The sequence below is a fragment of the Olea europaea genome, chromosome 10, assembly GCF_002742605.1.
Source record: "Olea europaea var. sylvestris chromosome 10, O_europaea_v1, whole genome shotgun sequence".
Taxonomy (NCBI): domain Eukaryota; kingdom Viridiplantae; phylum Streptophyta; class Magnoliopsida; order Lamiales; family Oleaceae; genus Olea; species Olea europaea.
The window spans coordinates 17,715,560-17,723,159 of record NC_036246.1 but is presented as its reverse complement, the minus strand read 5'-3'; the positions used below and the strand labels follow the sequence as shown (position 1 = coordinate 17,723,159).

Here is a 7,600-nt window from a genome sequence, read left to right as displayed (position 1 = left end):
CCCAAAAAAAAAAAAAAAAAAAAAAAAAAAAAAAAAAAAAAACTTGAGTTTACCACACCTACTTTTCTACCCAATGTACGAAAAGTCTCAAGATGCTAGGTTCACAATATTTTTTTCTCAAATTTGACTCTCTGGCCACACCCAAAATAATAAAATACAATCGTTATTTATAGGATCAATAACCAAGTAGAAGAGTTTAATTTAAATTCAAACAAGACTCCTTTAACTCAATAAGAATTCTTTCATGTGCAAGACTCAAAATCGGCTGTAAATTGGAGACCAAATTCTACAAGAATTTTGCTCTCAACTTTAATTAGAAGTCTTCTATACAATAACTAACTTTATATTATTTGCACTAGAAGTTCTCCAACTTTGACTATTGAGGCAATTACCCAACAACATAATCATAATCACTAATGTTAAACAGAAAAATTATATGATCAAGAAAGTTTTTGCTGCAAATCTGAGGGCCTAAGGAAATATGTGTTTTAGGAAAGAAATGAACTTTGAAAATATTTCAAAATGAGGTAGATTAAAAGAAAATTTTTAATTTCTTGTCGAGGGAAAAGAGATAGAAAATGTCACCGTGCACTTAGAGTTGGGGTAAATTAGTGTATAGGCTGGACTATAAATAAATATAAAACCCAATACTTGAAAAAAAATAATAAAACTAGAAGATAAAAATTGGAGTCCAGTGCAGGCAAATCAGTGAGTAGCACTGATTAAAAATCAGTGAACCGCCTTTGACTAAAAGCCTTTTTCCTTATAAGAGAGGTTAACAAAAAGAAAATAGAATGAAGTAATGTACTCTTTACTTGAGAGAAAATGAACCCTGCATAAAACTAACAAGTGAACTTTACAATACACTACAATAATATGAGCAAACTGGTAATATAGATCACACAACAAAAATCCATAAAAAATGAGTTAATACGATCTAATTTGCATAATCAGTTTATGTATGTTTTATGTTTAAGCAACAAAAACAAGTTGGGAGCTATTCGTGATGCTCTATCCTGATGTACCTCCCCAACTTTCTTTGTGAAGAGGTGGAAAAGTTCATCTAAAATCTCAGCTAAAAATTGTTCCCTGATTAGTTCCTTAGTAATAGCTCGAATACTCAATGACACGTCTTGGGGCCTGTGGCGAGTGTCCGGTGCTATCACCGTGGACAAACTCTCCATTTTTTCTATGCTAAAACATCCATTTTCTCTATTACTACTTCTAGTTCTTGAGGACATGTGCAGTAAGCTGGTACGTTAAATGAATCCACCTTCTCTTTATCAATTAATCCCTCCACAAAATTCAATTTTTGTTATATACAATTCACACCACAAAGTAAGGCATTTTGTAACATTTGGTATGAGAAAAACATGGAAGGTATAATGATGGTATGGATGAATATTTCTAACCTTTTTGGAGAGTTCCGTGAGAGAAGATCGCAAGAGATCAAACATCATGTTAAAAATGACTTGAGCATGAGGGGTTCCATTTGGGCGAGTTGGGACAACAATGGCCATCAGGCCACCGGGTACTACCTCTTCAGCTCTTGCACTCAAAAAGTTGGTCATATCCATGGCATGCTGAATTGAGTATGCCTTTGTTACTTCTTCTCTAGCATGAATGTCGTAAATTCTCCCCTTATTCCAAGCGACTTTCTATTTGTAACCTCTTTGGGCACTTGAGATAGCCAATGGAAAGAATACGAAGAGTGCACAATGTGGAGAGATCTTCGTAGAAACAAGCAAGAATAGAAAGATCCTAGAAGACCTAAAGCATAATATTCCCTATCCGGAAGGAGACATTTGAAGAGGGTATTGAAATCATTCATTGAATGGTCATTGAAGAAAACTTGAAACCCTGGGACTTTGGAATTGGGATCGTGGGTTTTATACTTGAGTTTAACAGATTCAAGAATGTTTTGAACAACAAAGAAAGTGTTAGGTCCAATTGAACAACCTAAATCAGCAACTGAAAATGTGTCTAATGTTGTTAAGTTTTTAGGTTGAAGCTTATTAGCAATGGCACTGTTGGGTTTTTGATACCCAATAAATTCCGGGCTATGATGTTAACGTGGGTTAATATTATTTCATAGGCATGGGACGAAGAATGAAATAAGTCCAACAACCAAGTCCATGAGTTACACCCGACCCAATTGTATTCCCTCTTGGAAGGCTTGAATCTTGGCCCGTTTACCACTTTAAATATCCAATTTAAAGCCTAACCCTAGAGTATATATATGGCTATAACCCTAGCCACTTTCTAATGATGTTCTGTGTGGTTTTGAGAGAAAAGATTAAGGAATCCTGGCTACCTTTCCTTTGTGTGTGAAAAATAGCCTCTAGAAGTGTCCAAAACGCTTGTTTAACGTGTGCAATTGGTGGTTCCTTCATAGTATACATTTGTGGTGTCTTCTCCTAGCCTTTATGGCCACAAATCATCATCTTTTCTTATCGTACGTGGGTAAGATTGAATAGTAACTGAGGTGAATCAATTGGTTGTGATTTGGAGCTGATTGAACTAGTTGTTAGTTGAGAAAGGTGCGTTCGACTGAGCCCGAAAATCATCGATTTAAAGATCTTTCAAGAAAGCTTCCACAACAGGCACTTTGAATAGAGGATTTGGTTGCATCAATAACACCTCTCTACACAACACAAACACATAGTAAAATGAGGAATTAAACACGTTCACACACACACACACACACACATATATATACACGCCTGGTATGATGAGTTTCTGGTGTAGCTTTTAAGGCCATTTCCACCGGTCATTGCATGTCCAGTCAAGGAATGATAGCTATTCTCTGCCACCATCTCTCTCTCTCTCTCTCTCTCTCAGTTCCTGAGTGTGTATGGTTGTATGTGATAAATGCATATATATACATGCAGAAGTCAACACTATGGTGTAATGGTCTACAAGGCAAACAGTGAGTCATTAGAAAAATCATTCTTTTAAGACCAGAATTTGGACGCTAATGTCATTATAAATTTCCACAATCGATTAGTTAACTAATTATTGAACAAGTGAAAACAACTGTAGGATCAAAATGGACTTATTGTTGTTAGCATTCGCTTGACCCAGCTGCAGGGAGATAGCTTCAATATCTTGCTCAAAAAGATAAAAAAAAATGATGATGAGCGAGTTTTTATGTGCTTTAGTTGTTGGGTTTTCTTTATATACGAATAACATTGATTACAAGGGGAAAACATTCTTGTTGCAGTCTTGTGACCAATTTAAAGAAGAACCCACCTAAGATATTAGATAAGGTATTATAGAGAATTTTCACATGTTAAAAAATAGAAATTGACTTCTTCAAATAAAGGTGCATATTTTCTTCAGAGTACAAGTAAAAATAAAGATATAAAGGCTAATCAAATCTATAAATATTGAGACTCTTTCAATAGAGATATTTGTCTTAGTACTGTAAAAGATGTATTGAACACCAAAGATAACACATGCTCAATTTTTACCCACTTCCAACAACCACATGCCAACAACAACGATGACCTAAGACAATGCCAAGCTTCCACTTCCAATTGCCAATAAGATATTTTACATAGGAGACCATAAAGGTGCAAGAAATCTCATACAATATCACCACTAGGTAATAGTCACAAAGAGGCAGAAAGAATAGAAAAAGAAGAACACGTGAAAGCAGCCAAGAGAGAGAGGCCGTGAGGCGTCTCTCACTTAGAGAGAAAGAGACCAATTTATCTTGTAACCAAATGGCCCAAATAAGGTAAGTATAGGTAGGTTAACCAATGGGTCAAGTTAGAGGTCTAAGAGATAGTTAAACGGGCTCACAAGTTGTTCTCTCAATTAATGGCCATCCAAGGAAGTGGATTGGGCCACGAGCAACACTAAAATATTTAGGTTGGTTCGAGTGGCCCAATTAATATTTAGGTTGTATCGTCTTGAATATGGTGTTGGATTCCCGTTCAGTCATTTTGCTAAGCCGACTAAAAAATTAAACCGAGTAACATCATAGTTCGGGAGAGTTCATTTGACAACAAATTGTCTAACAACATCTACCTTGGCGTCAAAGGACCTACAAAAAGAAAACGTCTTTCATTAGTGACACTTCTAATAGAAAACCGATAAAATTGGAAATCATTTACCTGCACCAATGTTTAAAAGATCCTGGTAACTTCTAAACTTTACCAGTGGCAGCACTTTCGTTCCCATATCTGAAGGGTTGTATTGTGCGTGAACTTTTTCAAGTCTTATCACCTCTTGAGATACTATATCTCTAATAAAATGAAGTCTAATGTCAATATGTTTAGTGCGTTCATGAAAAATAGGATTCTTGCATAAATGTATAGATAACTGACTATCAAAGTACACTATCTCATAATCATTTAGGATACATAATTCATAAAGTAGACCTCTAAGTCATAGAGCCTCTTTAATTGCTTCAGTTGTAGCAATATATTCAGACTCGGTAGTGGATAGTGCAACAATGTGTTGTAATTGTGATTTCCAACTAACACATGAATTATATAAGGTAAACACGTAAGAGGAAGTCGATTTCCTACCATCCCTATCTCTTGCATAATCAACATCAACAAAACCTTTTAATTTCACACCTTCCTTATTAGCACTAAACTTTAAACATATGTCAACCGTACCCTTCAAGTATCTTAATAGCCACTTTAATGCTTCCCAATATTCAGGATTCGGATTGGCCATGTACCTACTGAGAGTACTAACAGCAAAACCTAAATCCGGTCTAGTGCAAACCATCGAGTACATTATTGAACCAATCACACTAGAATGTGAAACTCTACTCATGTATTCTACTTCACGTTCATTGCAAGGAGATTGTTCTTTAAACAAAACAAAATGATTAGGAAGAGGTAACGTGACAGGTTTGCAATCACTCATATTAAATTTTTTCAACACCTTAGATATATATGGAGACTGATGTAAAAACAAAATAAAATTTAACCTATCTCTTTCTATTTCCATTCCTAGAATTCGCTTAACCTTATCTAGGTCTTTCATGTCAAATTCATCACTTAGTTTTGTTTTTATATTATTTATCCACTTAGAAGAAGAACCAATCAAAAGCATGTCGTCCACATAGAGCAACAAAAACAAATAGTTATTATCAGTCTCGTTGTGTTGAAAATATAAACAGTGATCAAATTTGCTTCTTTGGAACCCTATAGTACAAAGGAATCAAATCTCTTATACCACTGTCTAGGTGACTGCTTTAAACCATACAGGGATCTATTTAGGAAACACACATAATTAGGTTTTAACTTGTCCTAAAAACCTTTAGGTTGGTTCATGAAAATTTGTTCGTCAAGCTCACCATGTAAAAAAGAAGTTTTTACATCAAGTTGTTCAAATTCTCAATCAAAATGCACAACCAATGCAAACATGACCCGAATAGTACTACACATAACAACTGGTGACAAATCTCATTATAATCAACGCCCTCCTTCTGTATGTAATCCTTAGCCACTAACCTGGCCTTAAATCTTAAGGGTTCCGAGCTACTATTACCTTTCTTAACCTTAAAAATCCATTTGCAATCGACGATCAATTTATTCTTAGGCCTATGTACTTGTTCCAAAGTCTAATTTATTTTTTAAAGAACTCATCTTTTATTTCATCGCCTTAAGCCATTCCTTAGATTGATCACTACTCATCACCTCTTTAAAAGTTTTTGGTTCTCTATCGACTAGTTCTTGGTAACTAGCATGGGCGAAAGCTAACTCAGACTCAAAACCAAACCTTCTAGGTTCTCTCATTTGTCTCCTCTCTCTATCCCTAACTAGGTTGTAATTAGCTAAGGGATTTTCTCCCTCAGGCCGTTCTCACTACTTCGTTACTGTTCTCCACCTCAGGTTCCTGAACCTGAATCTCCACCTCATTAGGAGTAGTAGGGACAGGTGTATTAAGTTTTCCTAACTCCACCTTAAACCAATCTCTCTCTTTACCTGGTTCAGTTTCATTCACAGGTTCGATTTTTCCTTTAATACACGGCATCTCATTCTCGTTAAATGTGACATCCCTACTCACAAGATCTTAACCCCCTTTTTAACTTCTATCCCATTATCTATAACCCTTAACACCCTCGGGATATCCTAGAAAGACATACTTTCTAACTCTAGGTTCCAGCTTTCCCTCATTCTGATGAGAAAAGGTAACACAGCCTAAAGTTCTAAGAATAGAGTAATCACTCAGTTTACCCGGCCATCTCTCATGTGGAATATCACCATTTAATGCAGCAGATGGAGTTAAATTAATCAAATAATAGGCAGTTAAAAAAGCCTCACCCCAAAACGACTTGGGATACCGAAACTTAACATCATGCAACGTACTTTATAAAGTATGGTCCTATTCATCCTTTCCGCTACCCCATTTTGCTGGGAGTGTAAGAAACTGTCTTATGTCTAGTTATGCCATTTTCTTTACACATACTATCAAATTCCGTATTGCAAAATTCTAGGCCGTTGTCTGTCCTTAAAAATTTGATCTTCTTGCTAGTTTGGTTTTCCACTTGTCTCTTCCAGTTATTAAAATTATGAAAAGTCTCATATTTATCTTTCAATAGATAGACCCACACTTTTCTAGTATAGTCATAGATAATAGATAGAAAATACATATTCCCACCTGATATGAGATTATTAGTAGGACCTCACAAATCAAAATGCATATATTCAAGCATGCCTTTAGCTTTATGAACACTCGTGGAGAGTGAAGTTTTATGATACTTACCAAGCACACGGTGATCACAAAATGACAAATCTAACACACAGTCATTACCAAATGCACATTTTTTATTAATTAGCTTGAGTCCCTTAATGCCTACGTGAAGAAGTCTATTATGCATGTGTTTGTGAGATCAATTTTGGCAAAAGAGATAAATGAATTCAAACCTCTAATTACTTCCCAAGTAGTAATATAGATGTCGTTTTTCTCAGTTCCCTTAATAGAAACTAATGCACCCTTAATCATCTTTAGTATACTATTTCCAACTTTACCAGTGACGTCATCATTTTCAAGTCTCCCTACTGAGATCAAATTCCTAGAAAACTCAGGAACATGTCTAACATTCTTTAACCTGTACACAAAATTAGTGTCAAATTTTATATTTATGTCACCAATTCCAGCAATAGTATAGGCAAAGTTATCACACAGTACAACATACCCATCATTAGATTCATGCAATTTATCAAACCAATTCTTTTCAGACGTCACATGAAAAGATGCACCAAAGTTGAGTATCCACTCATGCATGCAGGAATTAGCAGTTAGATTCAATTCAACAGTGTATGCAGCAGGACTTGTAATCATATAGACCTCACCGTTATCTATCTCAGACATAGAGGATAACACATTTACCTCATCTCTCTCCTTAATCTTTAACTTACCCTTCTCCTTATTGCAATCCTTTATAAAATGCCCCGTGTTTCACAACCATAGCATTTTCTAGCCTTAGTCCTAGATTTTGATCTAGACCTACCATTGCTCTTCTTTTTCCACCCATTGCCACTTGACTCACCACTACTTTGGTATTCATCATGACTATTTTGCCTAAATTGAGTCCCCGCATCATATGTAACTCACCGTTCCTCTTATCGTG

General features: G+C 35.6%; 1 pseudogene; it reads right to left on the bottom strand.

Moving 5' to 3' along the window:
* Positions 1–1,189: 1,189 nt before the first annotated feature.
* Positions 1,190–4,692, bottom strand: LOC111400363 (annotated as a pseudogene).
* Positions 4,693–7,600: the final 2,908 nt, after the last annotated feature.